General features: G+C 48.6%; 1 protein-coding gene across 3 annotated transcripts in view; it reads right to left on the bottom strand.

Annotated features, from left to right (window-relative positions):
• The window catches only part of PDE3B (phosphodiesterase 3B), a 1,530,363-nt gene that overhangs the window by 860,163 nt on the left and 656,382 nt on the right, over nucleotides 1–13,818 (bottom strand). The window lies entirely within an intron of this gene.

The raw sequence follows: 13,818 nt of genomic DNA, 5'->3' as shown, positions 1-13,818 counted from the left end.
CACCTGCTAAAACGCTGAACACTTTTGTGCTGCAGGAATGGGCAAGAGTAGAATAAGGCCTGTTGGACCCTTGGGGGCTCACTGCTGAGTCAAAGAGGAACTCTGTAGTATGGCCAACTAGTGAGCATTCCATTTATGCAGCCACCAGTGAATATGGAATAACCCAACCACATTGCAAGGATGAGAGGGGGACAGGGGACTTCCAGATAAACACTTGAGCCCCAACCTCAAGGGAATTGTATTGTTGCTAACTAATTTCGCTATTTCTTTGAATGCTAACAGTTACAAATAAAAAGACTTATATAAAGTATTTGACTGAACACTGATATATTGATATTGTTGAGTGCACTTTGAGTTACAAGTCATGTTCAATAACCTGTATCTACATTTCCCACACAATTGGAGTCTTTGACTGCTCATCCACAGCTACCACTGAGAGTCAAGAGCAAAAGAATAACTTGGCCCAGTTACTCAGGATCCATAGTAGGATGGGATTCAGGACACCAGGAGTAAAAGGCCTCAGCCACCATAGTTGGGCCCAGTATCCCCTGTGTGCCCCGTGGCCCTTTAAAAGGGGTTCTGACCAGGATCATTATCTTTTTAAGCAACTAAATAGTACAGGCCCAAATCACAAGGCGTTGAAGACCTAGAAGGAAAAGATTCCATATCTCTGAGTGGTCAATTAATTGTTTGCTATTTGTCACCATTATCTTCTTGCGTATAACCTCTGCTGAATTATAGTAATCTTCCTGCCTCTCTTGCCTTTCCTTCTCAACTTATTCACTGAGTGTGACCTGGCGTGGTCTCCAACAGATGCTGGTTTTGTCCTCTTTCAAGCGCTTCCATATCTATTTTTAACACATTTTGTAAGAGGTCGGTGCCTCATCTAATTATTTTTTCTTTTCTAAACTAACTGTCGTTTTGACTCTGAGGTATGTGTTGGCTTTTAAATGCTAAAAGACAAGTTAATATAATTTATTTTTTAAATTGATCGATTTTTCATGGGCAGTGGAGCCTCTCACTGCCTTCTTCTATTTTAATCTATATTCTACGAAGTATAGAGTTAATTGGATTGGTTAGATCTTTAGCACTGTGTTTTGAAATAGAAGAACTTTGCTTGCCTGTGACCTCAGTGCAACCACTGAGGTTTTCAACATTAAGGACAGGTATTTAGCTTTTTGCTGAAAAAGCTAAGCTTATTAGTAGTGAGGTAGTTTATGCTTCTGTTTGACACCAACATGATATCCCTTGGAATGGAATCTAATACTTTCATGTTTCCTGTGCTTGTAAATTATAGGCAGTTTAGGCTCTGGGGAAGAGTGGAATTCCTAAAGATAGCTGAATCCAGTGATCAACTGAGAAAGTAAAAAGCAAAACAAGCCTATGTGAACTTTCAAAAATACCTAAAAACTAACTTATAAACCTAATACAATGTAGATTGATGAGGTGCATGTATAGAGCACAAGAGGTTACCCAAGAAGGTTCCGAGGCACAGAGTAGAATAGTGTCACAAATTACTCAAAAGCCAGGTTTTTAAACTGTATATTTTAAAAAGTCAGTTTCCAATTGAAGATAGAAAAGGAGAGAAGTCCTATGCTTCTGAGCTCAATACAAAAAGGCTTGGCCAGTAAGACTGGCTCAAGAAATACATATAACAGTCAGAAGGTGGGCTTTGGTTGAGTAAATTAACACACAAGGTAGTGGTGGTCAAACTAGTCGCACTTCAAAGCAAAGTTAACAGATACAGGTATAATCAGAGTAACTATACACCAGAGAGTCTAGTAGGTGCCAATCAGGATGAGATACCCCACTACCTAGAGTATCAATAATCACAAAACACAGAGTGAATTGTACAGTAATCTAAACAAAGCAGGTACCCCGGCACTCTAATCATTCATATCTATAGTTTTACAGAACAATCTTTGGAGCTAAAACACTACGATGATGAGTGAAACTTTCTATCACAGGAATTATGTACAGAGACAGATTTCATTAATTTCTTACAAAAGTAAATATCAAAGGAAAGTTATTCTTCCTCAATAGTACCACAACCAAAGTTTAAACATTCACAAAGGATGATTTCTGTGGATTCTGTGATGTATTCATAGTCCCACTTCTTAGTCAAGTAGAATGAGAAACAGCCAACGCTCATTTCGTCACCACCGTGACTTCCTCAAGGCTTATATTGTGACATCAACGAGCCCTTATACCAATTTATTTGGCTCTGATATTCCCGAAAATACAGAGGGTTCCTGGTCCCGGTTCGAAAATCAACAACAATGGGCAGATGGTAGTGACTGCTACCGATCCCCGCTTCTCCTTTTATATTCCGGGCATCAAAAGCATCAATTGCGCATCTACTTCCAGCACCGCAAATACACGGGCCCCAGTCAGAAGTAGTCGGCCTGGCTGGCGTTGAAACAGTCGAGGTTCGGTGAAACGAGACGGGATCAGCGTGCTGGAACTGTTGCTACTAATTAACAGGGTCTTATCATAGTACCCAGAACACTGCAACTGAACAGTGCCCTGAATAAGATGGCAGTTTGTATATAGATATGAATGATTGTTCACTTTTGATTGTAGGACATTTATTTTAAGACTATCATTCAGAGAGCAAAGTGTTTCTTCCCAGCAACCAATGCAAATCTCTGATGAACAAGTTACTTACCAGGAAGCTGCCAGAGCTCCAGTCATGCTCTGCGGCTGACGATTGCTTCTGGGCAATGGAGACCTGGGCATGGAGTCTTGTTGATGGCGGTCCTTAGAAGTTAACATACCGGTGAGATTGTAGTCTACCGCTGACTCACGGGGAACTGAAAGCAAGCAGGAGGGGTCTATAGGATCCAAGCACTTCAGGGCACTCTGGAGTGAGTGACACAGATAAAGAGACGCTGCACGGAGACTGTGAAGTTAAATCATTGTCCCGTAATTTGGAGGAGGAGCAGGGATGTAGGCCTGCAATATGGCTTAGTAACTGATGCAAGTTTCAGCCACAAATCACCAGAGGTGTGATTGGTAGCTTGGCGAGGGTGTGATGGTGGACAATTCGATGATTACAGTAACGTACATATCTGTCTACTTGGATCAAATCGCAACCACAAATATCATACTTCCCCGTCGATGGTGAGAGCACCAATCTAGTGTGTGAAAAAAACAGAAAAACAGCAGCAAGGCACCTAAGGTCAAGAGGTTGAGCTCCTTTTAATTGGTGTATTAGACACCTCTTCTAAAGGCAGACGTTCCTCTGAAAGGGAGGCAGAGGTGGTCACTTAGTAGCGGGTGCAGTTTGCATCACACATTACTCCTGTGTGCTCCCTGATTCGGTCTAGGTCAGGCTGCAGAAGCTAGGTGAGGATCCGTGGAAGATGCTCCTGCAGGCATCAAAATAAACTCAATGAAGAACTACAAACTTCGCGAAGCACCTGTCAAAGATCGACTCACTGGAAAGGCAACTAAGGGGCCTGAACACCGTGTGGCAACAAAGCACAAGTTACTTACCTTCGATAACGATATATCTGTAAGAAACATTAGTTGGTGTTAGATTCCTTACCTTAGAATATCCCCAGGCGTCAGACTGGATTCGGAAAGGTTTCACCAGCAGTACCCTTGCGCTTCGGTAGGCGTCGCCTGCGGCTCCGCGTCAGTCGGCGTCGTGATCGCCGGGATGATGTCGGAGTACTTAGATGCCACCCTCGCGCGCTGACGTCAGTTCTGCACATAGCTTTCCACGCCAGGAACGGAGAGCCATGATAGAAACCGACACTGGTGCCATGAAACTAGGGCCCTGAAAGTGATGTCCTTAACCCTAGATATCGGTTCGCAGAACGGGGAGGATGAGTGGGGCGGTAAGGGATCCAACACTAACTAATGTTTCTTACAGATATATTGTTACCGAAGGCAAGTAACTTGTGCATGTGAAAGAAACAGGTTAGTGTTAGATTCCTTACCCTAGAATGGATACCCCAGCATTACCAACCCCGGTAACGGGTCTGCGAACCAAGATCATACCAGAAAGTCCTGGAGAACGGAACGGCCCAAAAAGCCATCTCTACGGACTGTGCAGGCAGTAGTGCCTAGCGAACGTGTGGAGCGAGGCCCACGTTGCTGCCTGACAGATGTTCTGCAAGGGGACTCCCCGACCCAGGGCAGTAGTAGCTGCCGTGGCCCGAGTGGAATGGGCGCGCAGCCCAACAAGAGTAGCAAACCTTGATGCACAAGACAACCCACAAAGAGATGGTCCGCTTGTGCACCGCCCGTCCCTTTTTAGCGCCCACGTAACCAACAAAGAGCTGGTCGTCCACCCAGAACTGGCATGTGCGATCTAGATACCAGGAGAGCGCACGTTTTGGGTACAGACGGTGGAGCCGCTCTTCCTCTTTCGAGGGATGCGGCGGCGGAAAGAAGGTGGGCAAGGTGATGGACTGCCCGATATGAAAGGCTGTGACCACCTTCGGCAGGAAAGAAGGAGTCCTCCTCAAAACAACCTTGTCCAGATGGACAGAGGAAAGGAGGTTTAGAAGATAGAGCCTGGAGCTCACTCATTCTCCTGGCAGAGGTGATGGCAACCAGGCATGCAGTTTTAAGAGTTAGGAGACGAAGAGGACAGGTATGAAGTGGCTCAAAGGGAGGGCACATCAGATACGCGAGTACAAGATTCAAGTCCCACTGAGGCATCACAAAAGGAACAGGAGGAAACATGTTTGTGATGCCTTTCAAGAATCTATTTACAAAAGGGGACTTGAAAGGAGAAGGCTGATTAGGAAGCCTTAAGAAGGCTGAAATGGACGAGAGGTAGCCCTTGATAGTGCCCAGAGCAGAGCCCTGCTGGGCAAGAGAAAGAGGAAAGAGAAGAACCTCCAAAAGGGGAGCAGAGTGTGGATCCACAGCCTTTGCTGTGCACCATGCCACAAATTTGTTCCACCTGCAGGTGCATACCTTTTTTGTGGAGGGACGCCTGGCTGCCAGAATCACATCACAGACTTCAGGAGGCAAGTCAAATGGCCTTAACTGCCGCCTCTCAATCTCCACGCATGTAGGTGGAGACTGGACAGGTTCGGGTGGAGGACCGTCCGCTGCTGCTGCGACAGAAGGTCCTCCTGAGGAGGCAGACGAATCGGAGGATAGACTGACAAGCAGAGTAGCTCAGGATACCAGTATCTTCGTGCCCAGTCCGGAGCCACAAGGATGACTTGGGCCCGGTCTCGCCTGATCTTCTTCAACACTCTGGGCAATAGGCGGAAAGGCGTACAACAGACCGCAGCTCCACTCGCGACGAAAAGCGTTGCCGAGCGAGTGCCGTCTTGGAAATTCCAAAGCACAGAACTGATGACGTTGCACGTTCTCTTCGATGGTGAATAGATCTAACGAAGGCTCTCCCCACTGTTGAAAGAGACCTTGTGTCACGTCCAAATTCAGACGTCATTCGTGATCCATCATGCACCGGTGGCTGAGTTTGTCCGCTCTGGCGTTCAGGGAACCTGCCAGGTGTTGAACCACCAGGGTGACGCCCTGGTGTTCCAGCCATGTTCAGAGGCGCAGAGCCTCCTGACAAAGGGTCCATGACCCCACCCCGCCTTGTTTGTTGCAGTACCACATGGCTGTGGTGTTGTCCGTGAACAGCTGCACTACACTTCCCCGGACAGAGGGAAGGAATGCCTTCAGTGCAAGCCGGAACGCCCGCAGCTCCAGAAGGTTGATATGGAGCCGGGACTCCGCCGGAGACCACAGGCCTCTGATCTCCGCCTCTTCCATGTGGCCCCCCATCCCAGGAGGGAGGCATCCGTCACTACTACGTGCTCCGGTTGCGGTAGGGAGAGGGATCTGCCGCTGACCCAATCTTGGTTCGTGAGCTACCGTGCAACTGACTCGCAGTGCCCTCCGAGATCAGGACGTGGTCGGACAGGTTGCCCTAATGCTGTGCCCACTGAAACTTCAGGTCCCACTGCAGAGCCCGCATTCGCCACCTGGTGTGATGCACCAGAAGGATGCAGGAGGCCATCTGCCCCAGGAGCCGCAGCGTCAATCTGACCGAAACTCGGGATAAAGGCTGAAAGATCGGTATCAGAGCCTGAATATCTCGAACCCGCTGTTCAAGGGGATAAACCCGAAACTGCGCCGAGTCCAGAACCGCTCCGATGAAAAGGAGCTTCTGAGAGGGGCAGAGTTGTGACTTCGGCACGCTGATGGAGAACCCCAGCGAGTGCTGGAGGTCGGCCATAGTCTGGAGGTGGGAGACGACTGTTTGGGGGCGAGCCCACCTCCAACACCCAATCGTCGAGATAGGGGAAGACTGAAACCCCTGATCTGCGCAGATGAGCTGCGACCACCGCCATCACGTACGTGAACACCCGAGGGGCGCTGGTAAGGCCGAAGGGGAGCACGGTAAACTGAAAGTGCTCGTGGCCTACCGTGAACCGCAGGTAGCACTGGTGGGCCGGCAGGACGGGGATGTGGAAATAAGCGTCCTGCAAGTCCAACGCTACAATCCAGTCTCCAGGGTCCAGGGCAGCTAGGACCTGAGCCAAAGTCAGCATCTTAAACTTCTTCCAGAGGAAGCAGTTGATGCTCCGGAGGTCCGAGATAGGGCATAGGCCTCCTTTACCCTTCTTGGGTACCAGAAAGTAGTGGGAATGGCAACCACGTCCTACTTCTGGCCCAGGAACGCGCTTGATAGCCCCCTTGGCCAAGAGGGCCATAACTTCCTCCTGCAGAGGTTGCAAGTGATCCCCCGACATGCGGTGGTACTGTGGTGGCATGGTTGGAGGGATCGCCTCGAAGGGGAGGCAGCAGCCCCTTCGGACGATTTGCAGCACCCATCTGTCCGACGTGAGAGAGCGCACAGTGGAGGAGGTGATGGCGAACCCTGCCCCCCACTGGCGTTGAATGGGCCTGAAATGCCGGACTAGGAAGGCTTAGAGGCAGATGCTGTGGGGGCGGATGTGGACTGACCCTGCCGTTGTCCCCGGTACCGCCACAGCGGTAACCACTTCCGCGACCGCATTGAGACTGGTTGTGCGGCCTGTGGCTGGCTGGACGAGTGCAGGCGCCCCTTCCTTGGCCACGAAAGGGGCGAAAAGCCGAAGTTTGATGGCGCTGGCCTAGGCCCAAGGACTTGGCCGGAGCCCTGGAGTCCTTAAAACGGTCTAGCGCACTATCCGCTTTGTCGCCAAATAGGCGACGGCCATCGATGGGCATGTCCATGAGCGTGGCCTGGACATCCCCCGAGAAGTTGGCAGACCGCAACCAGGCGTGGCGATAAACCGCCACCGTCATGGAAACCGCTCTGTCCGTGGTCTCAAGTCCACATCTAATCGAGTACCGTGCTGCATCCCGCCCCTCTGCCAGGGATTGGGCGAGCCATGTCCAAGCCTCCTCTGGACACTGTGGCAGCACCTCTGCAACCGTATCCCACAGAGTGGGTGTAACGGCCCAAAAGGCAGGCGGTGTTGACAGACCGCAACACCAAACTCAGAGAGAACAGTTTCTTCCCAAACTGATCATACCTTTTGGACTCCCGATCCGGAGGAGCGGTCAGGAATGTGGTCTGTGACAGAGACCTGAATCACCAGGCATTCGGGGGTGGGGTAAACAGACAGAAAGCAGGGGTCGCCCAGAGCCAGGCGGTGGCGTCGGGCCACATTCCAATCCACAGGGAGGCCTGTAGCGGGCTTGGACCAGGTGCCCATCAGAACATCGGTGAGGGCTTTAACCCCTTCGACGTGTGTGACAAGGTCAGCTCGTCATGGGCGTTACCTGCGCTGCGCGTGTGACGAGCTGACCTTGTCACGTAACGAGGGTTTTTGCAAAACGCTAGCGGCATGCGGTTAAACGGCAGTAGAGGCTCCGATGAGCTTGCCTGCGGTTAGAGCACCTCAGTGAGGTGGTTAGTCCTCACGGACGCACCAGGGAGCTCAAGAGCCAAGGCCTTGGCTGCCCTGTTCAACACCACGCTATAAGTAGCCTACTCTTCCGAAGCCACGGAGGGAGGAGAGATGAATCCAGTGTCAAGCGAAGTGTCTAGACCACTGGCCTCACCCAGCTCATCTGCCCAGTCCTGGCTTAACTGACACTGCTGTGCCAAAAGGTCCTCAGATCCCTCCCAGTCCTCCTCATCATCATCCATCTCCTAGAAACCAGGCAAAAATGATGTAGCTGGGTCGTAGGTGAATTGGTCACCCATCGGTGGTAATATGAATGAATCTCCCCCCATGCTCTCAGGACAAAAGGGCTCGCCACTAAGTGAGGACCCAGTGGAGGTTAATAGTAGTAACCGCAATGTTAGGATTTCAATGTGGTAAGCCAAAATGGGTGCACTGGGGTCACTCTCTCTGGTACAGGGTCCGTGGCATCAAAAAGCGCAATATTCAAAAGAAGGGAGGACCAAACAGAGTACTAAACAACTCAGTAGACTCTGTAGACTTGGCTGTGAGAAATAAAACTCTGCATGCAGACATTGTACAAGCCCCAGACCCAGGTGTGGTAATTTCTAAACAGCGACTGACTAGCGTGCAAGGCTCTGCATTGGGACTGTTATCAGCACCACATGTCAAATCAGCTTAACCAATCCTTAAACAACTTGCAAAACCGACCCTTTGGGTCAAACCGTGTTGCCATCACCATGGCTAATATTGACTCTGGGCTTCATAGTCCACGACACAATGAGCTATCACCACTGGAAAGAATATTGTCTCACAGTAGCAGCCCCTAAGTTGCCTCCGTCCTAAGTGGCATTAGCAAAGAGTCAGATACATGCACCATTGAGGGTCTGAACCCAAATTGCTCCTTGCCCCATGCCTACAAGCAGATCAATTGATGCAAGCACAGAATCCGCTGACCGATTAGCATGCAGCCTCATCCATCCCGCCACCTTCGGCTACATTGATAATTTCTACTCTGCAACAAGTTCTAAGATAAATACGTTTAATGAGAGCTACCAAGGCCCAAAAGGAAATTGGAGAGCAGTTAAATGCAATAAACGTGAACCTGAACTTCAACGTTCTTATGGAACAAGCGGAGTAGAGGATTTCGGACTTCAGGACAACTATAAGACTGTAAATAGCTGGGCAGCTAGATCAAAAGGTGAGTTAGGTGAACTCAAGGCTAAACTGGGTGAGCTCGCTGGTCAACATTTGTTTTGCTGGCATACCCGAAGGTCGGAAAGATGGTCAAAATGTCGAAAATTTGATTTTTCTTTTGATCAAGATTTATGTCAAGACTTATGTCACTCCTGAGTCATCAGTAAAAGATTGAGCGCTTTACAATTATAAATGCTCACAGAGGGTCAGGGAATTGGTCTCCTAATGCTAAACATCCTCAAAGAATTTTGGGGACTATCGTATCAAAGATGAGATACTCACCCAAGAATTTCGCACAAAATCCTTTCAAACCACAGACAACTTCTCGTTTTTTATTTTTTATGACATGTCATTGTCCACTGCTCACAGGTGGAAGTAATTCAAGTCTATGACTGACTTGGTTAGGCAAGCTGGCGTTCAAGCATACCTGGTTCAGCAGTCTAAGTTGAAGGTCATCCACAAGGCACATTGTGTTTTAACTTCAGTTAAGCAAGCAACTGACTTTTTGGAGATCATAAATAGCTGGTATTCCTCCATATCCTCCCCACTAGTCCCTTTTCTCTGATTCTAGCTGCTTCTCGTCTCACTTTGTGTTTCTAATTTTTTTAATGTATATTGCGTTCTTCAAATTGGTCTACTGAAAACAATGCCAAAATGATCTAACGTGCCATTATACCTTATGTGAGCAGTACATTAGGTTTCCTAGGATCTAAATAGTCTGTAGGGCCATGCACTAATTCCACCCGAGATATTAATCATGGGTGCACTACCAGAGCACTCATTACAGGGGGGTTCCAATGGAGGCGGTCCCTATGGGAAGGGGTATGAAGGGGGTGTGGTCCTCAGGAGCCCTGACAGGGGAGGATCTGGGAGGATTTGCAGGACGGGGAGTGAGGGAGGGGTCACCTTACAAACAAAAGGAAAAGTAAAAAAGTCTAGACTGAATATTTTCAGCAAATGGTGATTAGAATCATGCAAGCGAGATCTTCGGTTATCTGTACCTGTTATCAAAGAACACCTGGTTATGAAGAGACCTTTGTTGTATTGAGTCTAGTTAGGCTTCGCTCCAAACAGATAACGCAAATAGAGTTATTTAAGTAGCACCTGTAATGTAAATGGAATGAATAAGATCAAGTATAGATCTATATTGGCATGGTTAGGAGCATCCAAGGGGCACATTATCTTTTTTTCCAGGAAGCATATCTTAAATCTGTTGCACCTCAGCCAAGTATTCCAGGTTATCTCTCGCACGCGTTTTTTGCGGCAGCTAACAGCAATCAGAGGGGTCACCATATTGATTTCCAAAAAGCTCCAGTGTGAAGTTCAGCAGGTGATCCTGGGGCGAGATGGATTTGGGTTAGTGTTGTGACACAGTAGCAACTTGTCAATGCTATTATGGCTTTAACAAACACCACAGCCCTGGAAGAATGTTGTGTAGTTTTACTCCACGTGCCAACACAGTAGTCCCAGCCTTCGATCTTAATCAAACTTTATGAAGGCTGCTTCCTTGCAAACGCATAGCAGATTTTAATACGGAGTTCGATTCATTAAGAGATGATCTTCTGCATGCCTTGGCCTTCTTTGCTCCAGTGAACCCAATGAGAAGCTCATCGCCTAGTCTGATATTTCGTGTGAATCAATATAAAAGCGAAGAGTCTTTTTTCCACCTTATAGGGATGAAAGGGAGCAAAGAACATTGGAAGTGTGCTTGTCTGGCAACATGAAATGGGGGTAACCACCTTGGGAAGGAAGGAGGAACGTGTTTGCAGAACCAGTCTGCCCTAGTAGTATACAGCAGGAGAATCAACAGGGCATGCAGTTCACTGTCCCTCCAGGACTATGTCACGGCTACCAAAATGAATCTTGAGAGTCAAGTCTGAGAGGGCATCAGAAAAGTTCAAACTAAATTTAGGTCACACTGGGACATAATGAAGGTGGAAACGCATTATAAACCTTTTAATAACAGTGTCACAACAGGTAACTTAAAAAGAGAAGGTAATCTTAGAACGCCGATATGGCTGACCAGCATTTCTTAACAGTGCTCAGAGCAGGTCTGGGCTTTGCTAAAGAAAAAACAAATAGCAATACCTCAGACAGTATGGCATGAACTTGTCAATGTGCTTGTCTGAGCATCAAGCCACAAACCTATCCCAGTGGCAGACTTATCCAGATTTTGATGAGGTACGCCTGGGTGCCAGAATAACATTAACCAACTCAGGAGGGAGATCGAAAATGCTCAACTGTAGCACTCAGTCTCTAAGCATGAAGATGGGGTGTGCACAAGGTGAGACACAGGAACCGGCCCTGCTGTTGCGACAGTAAGTCCTCATGAAGGACAAGCCTATCTGTGGACAGATGCTCATACCCACCAGTTCTGAAAACTATGTTCTCCTTGCCCAATCTGGAGTCTCTAGGATGTCGTGAGCCTGGTCGGCCCTGATCTTTTTGAGGACTCTGGCAGTAGTGATATCAGCAGAATGGCGTACAAGACTCCCGAATCCCACTCCAAGCATAACCCATCTCACAGTAAGAGCCACTATGGAAACTCCAGCGCACAGTAAGTACTGACAGTCTACATTCTTGGCGGTGGTGAATAGATCGAGTCACGGTTCTCCCCACACGCCAAAGAGACGTTGCACGACCTCAGGATGTAGACACCACTGGTTGTCTGTGTGATATCGATGGCTGAGTTGGTCTGCCTTGGCATTCAGAGATCCAGACAGGTGTTGTACAAACAGGAAGATGCACTGACAATCAAGCCATAACCAAAGGTACAAAGCCTCTTGGCACTTGGGCCATGACCACACCCCACTTGCTGCAGTTCTACATGGCGGTAGTGTTGTACTTGAGCCTTTGCACCAGCTTACCATTGATAGATGCCAGGAAGGCTTTCAATGCCAAATGGATGGCCCATAACTCCAACAGTTTAATGTGGTGACGGGTCTCCATTGGAGACAACTGGCCTCTGATCCCCACCTCTTCCAGGAGCGAGACATCGGTCACCACCATCTGGCTCCAGGAGAGAAAGGGAAAAGGGTCTGCCGATCACAGACCACAATTCAGTAGCCCTCTGCAGGTCTTATGCAGTCTCTTCTGAAATCTGGACACCATCTTAGAGATTTCCCTGGTGCTGCACCCACTGGGACATCAGATCCACCTGCAGAGCTTGCATGTGCCATCTGGTGTGCTTCACAAGCATGATTAAAGGCCATCAGACCCTGCAGCCTCAGAGTCTCTCAGTGGAATACAGGACCTAGGCTGGAACATCAATATCATAGCCCAAATGTCCTGGACTCCCTACAACAGCGGATACACACAACATCACTGACTCCATAACGGCTCCAATGAAGAGAAGCATTTGAGAAGGAGGCCGGTATTACTACGACTAGTTGATAGAAAATCTTCTGCATTTGTTGAGGGTTCACTATGTCCGGAGGTGGGTAACGACTGCCTGGGGTGACACTGCTTTCAACAGCCAGATGTCGATGTAGAGGAAACTCAGGGAACCCTACCCTCTGAAGGTATGCAGCAACCAATACCATCACTTTAATGAACATCAAAAGTGCGCTGGTCAGGCCAAAAGGGAGCATTGCAAATTGGAAATGCTTGAAGCCCACCGTGAATCGCAGGGCACGCCTGTTTGCCTGACTGATGGGAATGTGGGACTAAGACTCTTGCAGGTCTAGCGCTACCATCCCATCTTAAGAGTTCAAGGCAGACACAGCCTGGGCAAGGATTATTTTAACCAGTACTTCCTCAGAAAGGGCACAGAGAGGGTGAACATCTAGGATAGGGCGGAAGCACCCATCCTTTTTTGGTACCAAGAAGTAGTGTTAGTAGTAACCACAGCCCACCTTCGGTGCCAGCACCCTCTCGAAAGAAATAAGCTAGGTCGCAGGAGGTAAAAGTCCCCATAGTCTGGATCCTCTCCAGATGAGTATTTGTTAAAAGTTTGTGCCGGGTTCATCGGCATCTTTATTTACCTCTGGTGGGGTAGGCGTAATGCTGTCAGAGGGGGCTCGGTACCAGAGTTCGTCCAGTTGCGGATCAGGGTTACCAACTGGCATCAGACGTCATTGACGTCAATTGGGGAACTCAGTATTCTTTTGCTTACAAGTTGTCTGGACATATACTTTGGACCCCGTTAAACATCGTTCACCTCTGGTTCCTTATTTTGCATTTAAAATCATTGACGTCAACCCAAGCAGAACACCCAGTGGCTTCATGGGGCCAGAAAAAGTGCCAGAGGGATTCGGTTGGTCAACACTTGGAGATGAGCAGGAGTGACTTTGGCGTCCTGGTACTCAGGGAGTCACGGAGAAGAAGTTTGTGCCAGCACCACAGTTAGAGTGCTGGAGCAGCACCTAGGTCAGCACGGGCAGCTCTGCATGTCTTCTGGCGCCTTCGAAGGGTGCTGTGAAGTTGATGCCGCTTGATTTGTTTTTCTGGAACTTACCTGATGAAAATTTACATTTTGAAGGTAAGCAGTTGGGGGAACAGCTTCAAGAGTATCAGGGACTGCAACCATCCCAAAGAGCAGGACCAACGCAGAGTTTTGCATTGTCGCGCCACCAGAAGCTCAAGGGGACTATCCCGAATTGCGTTTGGGAGCATCGGCTGACAGCCCTTCAGTTACAGATATCTGCCGGTGACATTCCCTATGGTGTTTAAAACCCTACGTTTGGAGCAGACATATCTAGCACAGTGAACACAGTTGTTTGAATAAAATGGTTTGACAAAAGTT

Source organism: Lissotriton helveticus, chromosome 3_1 (genome assembly GCF_964261635.1).
Source record: "Lissotriton helveticus chromosome 3_1, aLisHel1.1, whole genome shotgun sequence".
Taxonomy (NCBI): domain Eukaryota; kingdom Metazoa; phylum Chordata; class Amphibia; order Caudata; family Salamandridae; genus Lissotriton; species Lissotriton helveticus.
Note: the sequence above shows the minus strand (reverse complement) of the source record. Positions and strands in the feature narration are given on the sequence as shown.